This window comes from Neoarius graeffei, chromosome 6 (genome assembly GCF_027579695.1).
Source record: "Neoarius graeffei isolate fNeoGra1 chromosome 6, fNeoGra1.pri, whole genome shotgun sequence".
Classification (NCBI taxonomy): Eukaryota; Metazoa; Chordata; class Actinopteri; order Siluriformes; family Ariidae; genus Neoarius; species Neoarius graeffei.
The window spans coordinates 95,098,110-95,113,999 of record NC_083574.1 but is presented as its reverse complement, the minus strand read 5'-3'; the positions used below and the strand labels follow the sequence as shown (position 1 = coordinate 95,113,999).

General features: G+C 40.7%; 1 protein-coding gene across 1 annotated transcript in view; it reads right to left on the bottom strand.

Annotated features, from left to right (window-relative positions):
* LOC132888164 (carbohydrate sulfotransferase 8-like) overlaps positions 1-15,633 on the bottom strand; it is a 220,284-nt gene extending 204,651 nt beyond the window's left edge. Inside the window, exon 1 of the mRNA XM_060924193.1 lies at positions 15,243-15,633. The gene's annotated coding sequence lies outside the window, so the exon portion shown is untranslated. The remainder of the gene's footprint in view (positions 1-15,242) is intronic.
* Between the last annotated feature and the right edge of the window lie 257 nt (positions 15,634-15,890).

Below are 15,890 nucleotides of genomic sequence, written 5' to 3'. Positions count from 1 at the left end.
TCTGTATACAGTATGCACTCCTAAATAAAGTAAAACTGATATCACATTTGTATGTTCTGTGTAGGCTAGCTGTAGGAGTAACTGATACAAGATCTTATCGCTTAGCTATGTATTTAGTGTCACTACTGTGTACATTTGAGACAGTACAAATGGAAATTCTTCTGTTAACAATGTTGAGTAACAGCGAGTGTCATCAGAATGAAATGAGAAATGCTGAAGAGTATCTGGGCATGAGAGTTAGCCGAACCTGCCAAATAGCATGAGTTATTGTGTTGGTGTTTTATTGTGTTAACACTAAACAGCCAAAAGATTGTGGACACCTGCCCATTACGCCCATAAGAGCTTGGTGAACATTCCATTCTAGAGTTTGGCTTCTGCGAAGGCTTTCCAGGAGATTTTGGGGCATGGCTGGAGGGATTTGTGATCATTCAGGTATAAGAGCATGAGTGAGGTCAGGTACTGAGGTCATGTGAGAGGGTCTGGGGTGCAGCCGGTGTTCCAGTTCATCCCAAAGGTCTCCAGTGGAATTGACTTCAGTCAGGGTTCTCTGTTCTTTCTTCCTGAACCAAGTCTCAGCTTACATTAGAATGAAACTGACCAATGAGTTTATTTCACAGCTGGATGTTTGAGGATGAGGATGAAATGAGGCATGACCGCACTGGCCCAAATCACAATATGAACTTTTACAGTGTTCAAATCAGTCCCAAAGTTCAAATCCCACAAAAGGACGGATGACAGAGCCGTAAGTTTAGTTGTTGTTTTGTTTTTCTCATTGAAATGAAAGCGTTAGAGCGTCTCTGTTTATCACGTTTGGTTCTGGATGAAGCTTGGTAAAGCATTATGAACTTGAAACACTTGTGAAAATGTTAGACCAGAACGTCAAGGATGTAGTAGCTCATCTGGCCTGCCATCAAAACAACCATGATAACCAGAACATCAAACAGAACTGAAATGTGACGATGTGAGAGAGGACCAACCTCCACGACACATTGCTTATGACAGGAATATCAACAAAGGACTAAATTTTGTTCCCTGACAGAAGATCGACCCAAAACATCAGTCAGAACTGAATTCACATGATAAATGAGAGAGGAGATACAATTCTGGAAAATTTGTTAGTTTAGCCTAATTACTAACTCGTTCGCAAAAAAAAAAAATTGGCAAAACAACGACCAAGTTTTGTGCGGAGTGATGAGTTCTTTCAAAGAAAACAATGATGATAATCAGAACAGAAATCCATGGAGGACTGACGGAGGAGATACAATTTAACTGAATTGTGGATGACGGACGGATGATGGATGGATGATGGATGTCATGCCATGGCAACAGCTCATCAGCCTTATGGACAGATAAACTAATAAGTGTGTGTGAAAAGATAGTTTGCCTCACATCATTGTTATGATGCCATCGATGAGACCTCGTGATATAATTCTCAACACTAATGGTTACTCGAGCTGGTGAGAGACATGAGACCTTACCCTCCTGTCCAATCTCACCGCCAGCCATCGCTCGTGCTAATTGAAGTGAAATGAAATTAAAATTAAATAAAGACTTAATTGAGCACCTGTGGATGATAGAGTCAGCCTGAAGGAGGTTGCGTTACAAAAAGTTGATTCATGTGCATTCAAGAGTGGAAGCTTTCTAATGAGCTCTCATCTAAAGCCGTACATAATAAATGCGTACGGTGGCTTTAGTCAGGGTCCACTGAAACATCGGCTGCACAGCAAAACACCGGGTATCTTCATGATGACGGGTGTCACGGTGTCATGGCTTCACAGATCATCACGGTGATGACCTTTTCAGAAAATACTGATTAAAATGCATTTCTGTCTTTCGCATCTTTTCCATCTATTACATCTACCAGCTTGTTTTTCCAATTCTTCACAGCCCTGTCACTTTGGACGTGTCCTAAATCACACTACAGCAGCCTCCGGTGCTCTGCCTGAGATACACAAAACCCTTTTCTGTATTTAATCCATGACTGATGTCATTGAAAAACTTTACATTCTGCCTCTGCTGTCATCCCTAGCATGGATTAATTTTGGTCCGCATGCCTCCCTTTCTCGTAGTTTTTCATTCTTTCAGTTTATAACAACAACATGAAAGAAAAAAAATAATTTTATGAAAAATCTAAAAAAAAAAATCGTTCAGTGTTCATTCCTGTCATCAAAGTCCTTCCCACACCATGTGGCGCATAGGGCGGTGCCGATCTCTGTTTCCGTAGCCCTCGGCCTCTCACCTATTACAACCCCGATTCCAAAAAAATTGGGACAAAGTACAAATTGTAAATAAAAACGGAATACAATAATTTACAAATCTCAAAAACTGATATTGTATTCACAATAGAACATAGACAACATATCAAATGTCGAAAGTGAGACATTTTGAAATTTCATGCCAAATATTGGCTCATTTGAAATTTCATGACAGCAACACATCTCAAAAAAGTTGGGACAGGGGCAATAAGAGGCTGGAAAAGTTAAAGGTACAAAAAAGGAACAGCTGGAGGACCAAATTGCAACTCATTAGGTCAATTGGCAATAGGTCATTAACATGACTGGGTATAAAAAGAGCATTTTGGAGTGGCAGCGGCTCTCAGAAGTAAAGATGGGGAAGAGGATCACCAATCCCCCTAATTCTGCACCGACAAATAGTGGAGCGATATCAGAAAGGAGTTTGACAGTGTAAAATTGCAAAGAGTTTGAAGACATCATCATCTACAGTGCATAATATCATCAAAAGATTCAGAGAATCTGGAAGAATCTCTGTGTGTAAGGGTCAAGGCCGGAAAACCATACTGGGTGCTCGTGATCATCGGGCCCTTAGACGGCACTGCATCACATACAGGCATGCTTCTGTATTGGAAATCACAAAATGGGCTCAGGAATATTTCCAGAGAACATTATCTGTGAACACGATTCACCGTGCCATCCGCCGTTGCCAGCTAAAACCCTATAGTTCAAAGAAGAAGCCGTATCTAAACACGATCCAGAAGCGCAGACGTCTTCTCTGGGCCAAGGCTCATTTAAAATGGACTGTGGCAAAGTGGAAAACTGTTCTGTGGTCAGACGAATCAAAATTTGAAGTTCTTTATGGAAATCAGGGACGCCGTGTCATTCGGACTAAAGAGGAGAAGGACGACCCAAGTTGTTATCAGTGCTCAGTTCAGAAGCCTGCATCTAAATGTTTGCGGTAACTGTTGATCAGTCCTGCATACCGGCTTGGAGGAATTTTAGCCCGTTCCTCCATACAGAACAGCTTCAACTCTGGGATGTTGGTGGGTTTCCTCACATGAACTGCTCACTTCAGGTCCTTCCACAACATTTCCATTGGATTAAGGTCAGGACTCTGACTTGGCCATTCCAAAACATTAACTTTATTATTCTTTAACCATTCTTTGGTAGAATGACTTGTGCGCTTAGGGTCATTGTCTTGCTGCATGACCCACCTTCTCTTGAGATTCAGTTCATGGACAGATGTCCTGACATTTTCCTTTAGACTTCGCTGGTATAATTCAGAATTCATTGTTCCATCAATGATGGCAAGCCGTCCTGGCCCAGATGCAGCAAAACAGGCCCAAACCATGATACTACCACCACCATGTTTCACAGATGGGATAAGGTTCTTCTGCTGGAATGCAGTGTTTCCCTTTCTCCAAACATAACACTTCTCATTTAAACCAAAAAGTTCTATTTTGGTCTCATCCATCCACAAAACATTTTTCCAATAGCCTTCTGGCTTGTCCACGTGATCTTTAGCAAACTGCAGATGAGCAGCAATGTTCTTTTTGGAGAGCAGTGGCTTTCTCCTTCAACCCTGCCATGCACACCATTGTTGTTCAGTGTTCTCCTGATGGTGGACTCATGAACATTAACATTAGCCAATGTGAGAGAGGCCTTCAGGTGCTTAGAAGTTACCCTGGGGTCCTTTGTGACCTCGCTGACTATTACACGCCTTGCTCTTGGAGTGATCTTTGTTGGTCGACCACTCCTGGGGAGGGTAACAATGGTCTTGAATTTCCTCCATTTGTACACAATCTGTCTGACTGTGGATTGGTGGAGTCCAAACTCTTTAGAGATGGTTTTGTAACCTTTTCCAGCCTGATGAGCATCAACAACACTTTTTCTGAGGTCCTCAGAAATCTCCTTTGTTCGTGCCATGATACACTTCCACAAACACGTGTTGTGAATATCAGACTTTGATAGATCCCTGTTCTTTAAATAAAACAGGGTGCCCACTCACACCTGATTGTCATCCCATTGATTGAAAACACCTGACTCTAATTTCACCTTCAAATTAACTGCTAATCCTAGAGGTTCACATACTTTTGCCACTCACAGATATGTAATATTGGATCATTTTCCTCAATAAATAAATGACCAAGTATAATATTTTTGTCTCATTTGTTTAACTGGGTTCTCTTTATCTACTTTTAGGACTTGTGTGAAAATCTGATGATGTTTTAGGTCATATTTATGCAGAAATATAGAACATTCTAAAGGGTTCACAAACTTTCAAGCACCACTGTATGTGAAATTTCAGTAAGAAAAAAATATATTTTAATCCGTCCAAATGTTCTTGTCAACTTTGTTAACTCTGTTATAAAACTGCACAAAATCCACAAAGACTTTTAATAATACGCATGACACCTGCACCAAGTGATGTCACTTCCTCTGGTGGGAAACTTCATAAAGGCGGTGAGGGATGTTATGTTCTGTGTCTTCTCTCGTTAATTTGAACAAAATGTTGAGGATTTTACACCAACAGGAGATTCATTATTCATCAAATCTGTTATTGAGATATTGGAGTGAATATCACTCTCACTCATTCTTTAAAAAAAGTACAATAATATGATTATCTATAAAATTCTGTTTTTATCATACAGTATATAGATATAGAAATGGGTTCTGGCTGTCTGTCTGGTCACGTTTTCGTTTCCGGGCCATATCTTTAAAACTACTGAAGATATCTTCATGAAACTTTGTGCACATATCAAGCAACATGTGAACTGGCGCCTTTTGCTATTTTGGATTTTTGAAAAAAAATTGTTTTTCAAATTTTTACATAGAAAATAGATTTTGACTCAGTTTCTAAGATCAATGTTCGTTTCCGGAGCATATATCCAAAACTATTCATGATACAGATTTGAAACTTGGTAGACATGTTAACAAGGTGATCTAGATGTGCCTTTTCATACTAAAAAATTTGAGAAATTAAATTTTTCATGTTTCCATGGAAACAATTTCAGACTCAGTCTCTCAGGTTAGTCTTTAGGGGTAGGTTTTGTTTCTGGAGCAGAACTTGAAAACTATGAGTGGTATGGTCTTGAAAGTTGGTATATGTGTTGATTAAGTCATGTATATGTGCCTTTTAATACTAAGAAATGTGAGAAATTTACATTTTTAGCTCACCTGGACCAAAGGTCTGGTGGACTTATGCCATGGGCTGCTGAGGTCAGTGTAAAGAGGTCGGGTTGGTTTCCTGCAGCAGAACTTGAAACATGTGGCAAATAATATCTTGAAGCTTGGTATACAGTTGGTATATGGGGGGGGGGGGGGGTATAGATGACTCTGTCTTCTTGTTATACATGCTGTGTGGTAGCTAGTTTGAAGTTAGCGTGTGGAGTTACGGTAAGACACAAACATGGCGGGAAATGTCAACTCTGTTAACGGATCTCCCAGTTTAACGCCAACAGAGTTGACGATGGATAACAGAGTCAACACTTGAAATGTAGCCGCGATTATAGAACGGGCCGTGTGTACGACGATGTGCAAGAACATTTCTGTGAAAGGAGATTATACTAAAGTTTTCCTTTCGTGTTCATTGCTGTGGTATTTGGGGTATTTCTCTTTAAATAAAAATGTCCCAGTGGCCTCAAACAGTGATGACTAAAATAAAAGTAGAGTTTAAAAGAATAAGTATTAGCGATGACCAGTGTTGGAAATTAGCATCTGCAACCCACTAAATGCAAGTGATTTTGTGTACTGACAGGCGAATTTGCTCAACCTACCAGCCACAGTTGTGGGAAAATAAAAGTAGCATATACAAAGAAATAATGCAGTTGTAGCAGAGGTATTTATGACATTCCACAATGCAGACTGAATTGTGAGTCTGCTTGTTCCACTGAGACACTTTAATGAAGACATAGTGTCTAACTAGTGCTAACTTGAGCAGAGAACACTGAATACCGACTGACGGTTAAAGAGAATTACCTCAGGTCAAGCAACCCGGGCTAGCACTGCAGCAAACAAACCAAACATATTACATCATAGCGGTTAGGAGATCTGCAGAGAAAACCTCCCAGGGGACACAGGCCAAAGAAACGAAGGTCAAAAAACATTTGCTGAATGAGAAGTGGAGAAAAGCCAACAACACAGAGTCCCATGAATGGTTCGTGTGTTTTTATTTTTATTTTTTAATCTGCCCAACTCATGAAACATATAACTTCCATCAGTTCACAGTTGTGTGCACATGAGAGAGAGAGAGAGATATCAGTATTTTCCTCAAGTTTAAATATTTAACTTGTGAAATAAAATAGCCGATATTATTATATTATATATTTAAATAATTTTGGCTGCCAGGTCGCGCCGTTGTATGTAGCTGTCAATATTGATTTTATAAGTAACTAAATAAATTACACAGGCAAAATAATAATAATAATAATAATAATAATACATGGTGGTGTAGTGGTTAGCGCTGTCGCCTCACAGCAAGAAGGTCCGGGTTCGAGCCCCGTGGCCGGCGAGGGCCTTTCTGTGCGGAGTTTGCATGTTCTCCCCGTGTCCACGTGGGTTTCCTCCGGGTGCTCCGGTTTCCCCCACAGTCCAAAGACATGCAGGTTAGGTTAACTGGTGACTCTAAATTGAGCGTAGGTGTGAATGTGAGTGTGAATGGTTGTCTGTGTATGTGTCAGCCCTGTGATGACCTGGCGACTTGTCCAGGGTGTACTCCGCCTTTCGCCCGTAGTCAGCTGGGATAGGCTCCAGCTTGCCTGCGACCCTGTAGAACAGGATAAAGCGGCTAGAGATAATGAGATGAGATTAGATATTCAGCTTGACTGTGCTAGTCAATCCATTGGCCTTTGCTAACATGACACCAGCTGGAAGGTAACTGGACTGCCATGCTAACAACACCGAATTGCAGGTAAGCTAGCATTGGCCTTTGCTAACACTACTGCTATGCCAGCTGAAAGATAACTGGACTGCCACGCTAACAGCACCGAGTCGCGAGTAAGCTAGCATTAGCCTTTGCTAACGTTACTGCTCAGTGCTACACCAGCTGGAAGGTAACTATATCAGATATATTCCATTCAGCTAGCATGATACTGAACGAGTTGAAGATGAGTAGCTGAATGGAATATATCTGATAGACCATGAAAAAAGCCAGCCAATATTATTATTATTATTATTATTATTATTATTATTATTATACAGTATATGCTCATAATAGTTAACATTTGTCTATCGGCAGCCGTTTGAGTTATGATGGAAAATGTTATTTTGACCAAAAGTTGACCTTTCCAGTGACCTTGACCTTTACCTTCACCCAATTAACCCCAAAATTTAATCAGGTAATCTACAGACCATTGCCCACTGACGCTGAAAATTTGAAGTCAATCGGTGCAACCGTCTAGACGCTAGATTGTTAACAGGCAGACACTCAAACAAACCACACTGATTACAATACCTCGCTCCGCTGACTCCATTGTGGGCAAGGTAATAAGATAAAATAACATTATAAAATTCTTTAGGAACTATTTCTATTCTTTTTTTTATTTATCTTTCTCATCCTGTCACCTCGCACGTCTTTCACACTTCCTGTCTGTGTAAGTCAGGCGTATGTGGTGTACACAGTAATTACACAGCGAAGGGAAAGTTAGCTGTAATTAATTCTGGTCATTTATAGCTTTTTCAGACTTTATACCCGAGGGAAGGAGGTCTGTAATTAAAAACAACACACCAACAAGCAGAAACTTCTCCAGCGCTCTCAAGTGTGTGTGCGAATTTCGTGCAAGAATTCCAGTGGAATATTAACTTTTACAGCATCAGACTTTAAACCTTTAAAAGGGTTTAATGAACTCAGCACTCGTTTGTGTCCAGTCGGATTTATAAAAAATGCAAAAGTGTATGTGGTGCCGTAATTACCGTAATAAACTGCACATGTTGGCCATTTAAACTCGTAATTAAGACTCAGAGCTTTGGGACTCATTTTGATTTCAGAGTTTTAGCTTTATTAGTCATCAGTGGTCGGTTGTAGCCAGGGTTGGAAATGATCTTTTTTTTTATCCTCCTGGCGCTGTGACTGGTGGATTTGAAAATCTATCAGCCGCTCAATATTTTTACCAGCCACTTTCTTGTTTTAACTTAAAGTGTGTAACTGCGTGTGAAAAATTATACGGTAAGAGCTACAATATTCAAGCATGATGACTGAGGTGTTTAGGCTATATTACTTATGATTATCCATACAGGACACTTTTTCGATGGGATAAAAACACGTGTTCTATTCCCTTCTAGCATGTTTCATTCATTTGGTTTGATAGCATGCAATATTGTTAGCATATCGCTTATCCTACATGTATGACATCACTCTACATAATGGAGAATGAGCGTTGAATATGGTTTATGATATTGCATGGTTGTCAAGACAACATGACGTCACACGTCGGAGACATAAAACTCAATAATTTCTTTGTCTGCCAGGAAAGAGAAAACACGAGGCTAATCCAGTGCTACTGCTAAGATTAGCTATGCTGTACGGTAATTAAGCACTAAATAAATGAACTGAAAACTGAAACTAAAGACTGCTGAACACCCAAAAGGCTAACAAAACTTCATTAGATATTTTTCATGCATATTTAGAAGAGAAGGGCGGCACGGTGGTGTAGTGGTTAGCACTGTCGCCTCACAGCAAGAAGGTCCGGGTTCGAGCCCCGTGGCCGGCGAGGGCCTTTCTGTGCGGAGTTTGCATGTTCTCCCCGTGTCCGTGTGGGTTTCCTCCGGGTGCTCCGGTTTCCCCCACAGTCCAAAGACATGCAGGTTAGGTTAACTGGTGACTCTAAATTGAGCGTAGGTGTGAATGTGAGTGTGAATGGTTGTCTGTGTCTATGTGTCAGCCCTGTGATGACCTGGCGACTTGTCCATGGTGTACCCCGCCTTTCGCCCGTAGTCAGCTGGGATAGGCTCCAGCTTGCCTGCGACCCTATAGAACAGGATAAAGCGGCTACAGATAATGAGATGAGATGAGATTTACAAGAGAAAAACATACCAACGGACATCGAAAAACTGGAGAAGAGACACGTCAGAGATGTGAAATGTCCATGCTAGTGAGTGACTGTGACAGTTTGTGAACAAACATGGCCACCAGGTTTGCTTTATTTAAATAGGGAAGATTTTGAGATCATTTTGGCTGCCAGCTCGCTCCGTTGTGTGTAGCTGTCGATGTTGATTTTATAAGTAACTAAATAAATTAGACAGGGAAAATAAGAATAATATTCAGATTGACTGTGCTAGCATAGGCTTTCGCTAACACTACGCCAGCTGGAAGGTAAATGGACTGCTGTGCTAACAGCACAGAATCACAGGTAAGCTAGCATTGGCCTTTGCTAACACTACTGCTACACTAGCTGGAAGGTAACCATACAGCCGCGCTAAGAGCACTGAGTCACAGGTAAGCTAGTATTAGCCTTTGCTACTGTTACTGCTCAATGCTATGCCAGCTGCAAGCTAACTGGATTGCCGCGCTAACAGCACCAAGTTGCGGGTAAGCTAGCATTGGCCTTTGAGAATGCTGATATGAAGAGTGTGTATGTACTGTAGGAACTCCCATATGGCCTTTCATTTGGCACCATGATCTTGGACCTTGAGTGACCCTGAAAGAACAAACTCAAGGTCATAGATTTTCAGAGGGCTGTAACTTGAAAATGGTTGATGGTAGACAGATCTCATCTCATTATCTGTAGCCGCTTTATCCTGTCCTACAGGGTCGCAGGCAAGCTGGAGCCTATCCCAGCTGACTACGGGCGAAAGGCGGGGTACACCCTGGACAAGTTGCCAGGTCATCACAGGGCTGACACATAGACACAGACAACCATTCACACTCACATTCACACCTACGGTCAATTTAGAGTCACCAGTTAACCTAACCTGCATGTCTTTGGACTGTGGGGGAAACCGGAGCACCCGGAGGAAACCCACGCGGACAAGGGGAGAACATGCAAACTCCACACAGAAAGGCCCTCACCGGCCACGGGGCTCGAACCCGGACCTTCTTGCTGTGAGGCGACAGCGCTAACCACTACACCACCGTGCCACCTGGTAGACAGATATTTACAATAATCAACTTATTGGAAGTGCCATATGGGCTTTCATTTGGCACCATGACCTTTGACCTTGAAAGGTCAAACACAAGGTTATGGGTTTTCAAACTTTAAAATGGTTCATGATAGCCAGATGTTTACCATTATCAACATATAAGAAGTCCCATATGGGCTTTCAGCTGCCGCCATGACCTTTGAACGACTTTGAAATGTCAAACTCACTGTCATGGTTTTTCATAGGATGACAACCTGACAGCTGATGATTGAGAAATATTACTATTATCAACATATAGGTATAAAATAAGTGCTGGCAGGCGAGGTTTGTTTTGCCTCGCAACACTTGATTTATTTTAAGGTTTGTTTCATAAGATTCTCAGTCATTAGTTTTTATATGATGGTGAACTTAAATGTGGTCAGTTTGTCACATTTTCCTCCAACATTCAGCATCATATTAAAGCGAGACGGCCTTTCGATTTCATAAAACTGGTGAAGTTTAGTTCCGTCTGAAATGTTCTCATTGTGATATATGTTTATTTCTGTAATATCTCACAAAATATCAGGCCATTCTGTGGCTGGGAAGTTATTTAATGCAGTCAAGCAGACAGAGGAAGTCCGTGTGCGCATGCGCAGGTTTACCTTCTTCTTCTTCTTTTGGGTTTTACGGCAGCTGGCATCCACAGTGTTGCATTACTGCCATCTACAGGTTTCCCTTTGAGCGTGCACTGACAGTTCCATCATTCTGTCGCTAAACGAACAGCTGATCACACCGAGGTGCTCGCTGAGCGCCGATATTTATTAGTTTGGTCCTGCGTTTCCTTTCCTTCGTATAGAACATAACGTCTTTTCTTCTCGCTTTCTTTCCGTTACTGTAGTCACTCTTTCACGTTTCATTCGCACACTCATGTCTTCCATTTTTCTCTCCTGTTTCAAATTTGTATCCCACAATGCCTTGCGTGAACGGGGAAAGCCCACCACGTGATGTGATGCGTGATGGAGTATCTTGTATTGGGTCATGGTGAAGCAGGAAAAAATAGTGGAGAATTTAGGGCCACATGGAGATAAATTCATTAATTGTTCTATTAAAACAAAAATAAAATTGGAAGTTTGTGATTTGAACTCAGTAGCTTTTGGTCACTAAACAAAAATAACTGGGTGTCGGGAAATTTATTTTTATGACCTACACTTGAAAAATCTGAAAGGCAGTCTAGCTTTAATGAGAAAACCAGTGAAGAAAGAGTCAAGAAGTTGAATCAAATGCTGAAAAAAAGTCCCAGAATGCAATGCAATGCAGTACAAGACAGGGTTCTCCTTAGCTAGCTCTCAATGAGCGTGGGATAACTAAAGATGAAGGCTACGGTCAGACTACAGCTACATCGTGATCATTTGCGATGGGTTGTCGATGAAAATGAGGTGTTTTGGTGGTAAAAGTTCTCCAAATTTCGGGAAATGTTCCCAAACCCATGTGCGAGTACGTGCTGTTTAATTTCCTGACCAAAACATCGCCACCAAATTTCAGTGCATGCATTAAAATTTTTCATTACATTTTTAGCCACTCAGGAGGCAGAGATGCACCAAAAATCAACTCGCAAAGCTCGGAGAACATTCACGGTGCATCGCACAATTGGTGGCGATGCTATGGATTTTTCATCATCAAGTATTCACAAGCTGTAGTGTGACCATCAGCTAAAGCACCACTGCATCACTCTCAAAACTAGTCAGTCATCCAAAAGTATTAGAATAACATTGTGGGAAATGGTAGGAAACCATCTCATCTCATCTCATTATCTCTAGCCGCTTTATCCTTCTACAGGGTCGCAGGCAAGCTGGAGCCTATCCCAGCTGACTACGGGCGAAAGGCGGGGTACACCCTGGACAAGTCGCCAGGTCATCACAGGGCTGACACATAGACACAGACAACCATTCACACTCATATTCACGCCTACAGTCAATTTAGAGTCACCAGTTAACCTAACCTGCATGTCTAGGAAACTATCCATCCATTATCTGTAGCCACTTATCCTGTCCTATAGGGTCACAGGCAAGCTGGAGCCTTGCCCAGCTGACTATGGGCGAGAGGCGGGGTACATCCTGGACAAGTCACCAAGTCATCGCAGGGCACAGACACAGACAACTATTCACATTCACACCTCCGGTCAATTTAGAGCCACCAATTAGCTTAACCTGCATGCCTTTGGACTGTGGGGGAAACCGGAGCACCCAGAGGAAACCCACACAGACACAGGGAGAACATGCAAACTCCACAGAGAAAGGCCCTCGCCGGCCGCTGGGCTCAAACCCAGGACCTTCTTGCTGTGAGGCAACAGTGCTAACCACTACATCACCGTGCCACCCCTTGTAGGAAACCATCTCATCTCATCTCATCTCATCTCATTATCTCTAGCCGCTTTATCCTGTCCTACAGGGTTGCAGGCAAGCTGGAGCCTATCCCAGCTGACTACGGGCGAAAGGCGGGGTACACCCTGGACAAGTCGCCAGGTCATCACAGGGTTGACACATAGACACAGACAACCATTCACACTCACATTCACACCTACGGTCAATTTAGAGTCACCAGTTAACCTAACCTGCATGTCTTTGGACTGTGGGGGAAACCGGAGCACCCGGAGGAAACCCACCCGGACACGGGGAGAACATGCAAACTCTGCACAGAAAGGCCCTCGCCGGCCACGGGGCTCAAACCCAGGACCTTCTTGCTGTGAGGCAACAGTGCTAACCACTACATCACCGTGCCGCCCCTTGTAGGAAACCATTAAAGTGAAAAAATGCCAACATGACATGACAAAAGACATTTAAAGTAAACTAAAAAAAAAAGGCGACTCAGATTATCATTATAAAACATTTCCAATGTCACTGAAGGTCACATGTTAATTATAAATATTAATACGCAAGGTTTTCAGGATGGATTTTTCATTTAAGCTAAATCTGTGAGTTAATAAGTGAGCACAGTGAGATGAACTGATTTTTCCATATGATGATGATGATGAGGCCATAACAATTCTCTATTTCTATCCTTTTAGTAAAAATGTTGTCTTTCCTGAAAATGTTACCACAAAAATATCTCTCATGTACAATCTGAACTCCATCACAAAACATTCAATATTGAAAGTAAATAATATACAGTACTGTTCAAAAGTCTTAGCCCCCATATTTTTTTCATCCGAACTTTGTTATATATTTCTATTTTATGACGTCTACATTATCGAGTCAGTCCAAAAACATTTTAGAGTTCCAAACATTCGTTTCTTTTTTCCAGCACGAAATTAAACGTTACAGAAAAAAAAGTTTCAGTAGAATATTCCATAAGAGAGCACTTTTCAGATTAAAAAAAGGAAACATAATGAAGGCTGCTGGGTTTTGGTGCAAAATGAAGAAGTGAGTGTGACAGTCAAAGTGTCCAGAAGAACTGTGGCTGGTTCTGTAAGATGCTCAGTAAAACCTGCAGCTCATTTCCGCATAAAACTGCACTCACTGGACCTCAGACTACTATTTTTTATTTATTTTTTTTAAAGCAAAGCGTTGACTCGTCTCACACCAAATACTGACTTTGTTATATTCATTTATTATGGCGTACTGATTTCTGTTTATAGTATTTTTTTTAAATGTTGAAACATTTAATTTCATTATTTTTATGCCACTGCTGGTCATCAGCATTTCTATACATGTGACTAAGACTTGTTTTTTTTTTTTAAATTATGGTTAATCCGTTCCACAGAATTTATGAAAGTTGCTAATATTGAAATCCATCTCCATGGCAACAATCCAATGGGGAAAAAAACCCTTTTAAATCGGTTAACTTTAAATCAAAACAATGAATCATATTATTAAAATAGTAAACACATATATGAGAGTAGAATATAGATTAAATTCTGATTTATTTGTTTGTTTGGTTGGTTATTTGTGTTGCATTTTTAAAGGTGGTGTTTATTAGAAAAGGTGGTGACATTATTTATTTCCCTGAAACCAGCTGAACATGCGAACACACATGTAAAGGGGAGCAATGTGAGCTGAAGAAAAGGGATATTAAATAAAAATATATATATTAAACAAACAAACAAACAACTAAACAAACAAAGAAGTAGATAGATAGATAGATAGATAGATAGATAGATAGATAGATAGATAGATAGATAGATAGATAGATTAATAAATAAATAACTTGATAGATATATAGATGATAAAGTGATAAAGTAATAATGAATGAATGAATAGATAGATAGATAGATAGATAGATAGATAGATAGATAGATAGATAGATAGATAGATAGATAAAAAAGAACTTAATAATAAATTAACAATAATTGATTGATTGATATGGAGAAAAATTAAAAATAGATAGATAAAGAATAAGTTGATAGATATATAGATGGATAAAAATAAATTAATAATAAAGTAATAATAAATAAATAAATGAATAATAGCTAGATATATAGATAGATAGATAGATAGATAGATGGATAAATAAGTTGATAGATATATAGATAGATAAAAATAAATTAATAATAGTCATAATAAATAAATAAATAAATAAATTAGTAAATACCTAGATGTATAGATACATAAATAAAAAATAAATTAGTAATAAATAAATAATAGTAATAGTAATAAATAAATAGATAAATAGATAGACAGATAGATCAATAAATACATAAATAAATGATAGATACCTTTTTTTAAAGTAATGAAGCACCTGAACATATTAAAGAAGATTATTATTTCAAACATGCCAGTGTGTTTTTATGACTGGAGTAATGAAAGGAATGAAAGTCTCCTTTCTGAGAAGAAATAATGCCCCCCCGTGCTGCTGCTTTGCTCTCCTGCTTTGAGGAAGCTGTAAGTTTCTGCCCTGATGGAGAAGGCGCTCAGTGTTTTGTGTAGAGTTTCAGTAAAATGAGTCTCACACACTGACCTGTTCACGGCTCCGGTGCCTCACGGTCTGTCTCCTCTCCTCAGCACCATCAGAGCGCGAGCCGCGGCTGCTCGCCTGCCTGCACACACTCCAACATCCACGCCTCACGCCGCACTCACACTCCGCACCGATCGGCTCTGCTGCTCTCACGCTCACTTCTCACTTCTCTCTTCCCGTCTGTTATCTCTGCAGCTGAGCTCTAATCTCTCTGATCCACGCGCGCGCTGCTGTGAGAGAGAGAGAAAGAGAGAGAGAGAAAGAGAGAGCGCAAGCACCGCCCGACGGATTGAGAAAAAACAAAGAAACCAAGAACCCGCCCCGAGAACCTGTGCGTTTGTGCTTGAGAGAATCCACCGCGTGCGTGCAAGTGGCGGAGGAGTGCCAGAGTGTGTGTTGCGCAACTCAGTGTCCGGTGTGTGGAGGAGAAATCGACTCAGCATCTGAGTTTATAGCACAGAGAGAGAGAGCGAGAGCGAGAGAGAGAGACAGAGAGAGAGAGAGAGAGAGAGAGATGTGGGTGTGTGCCTATTTGCAGCTCTGTAATTCTTCCCACACGCTCTATATGGAAAGTGCATCATATATCCATGTGGTTGTGTGTGTATGTATAAATATATATGGAGATATACGTGTCCATGTGGGTTTCCTCCT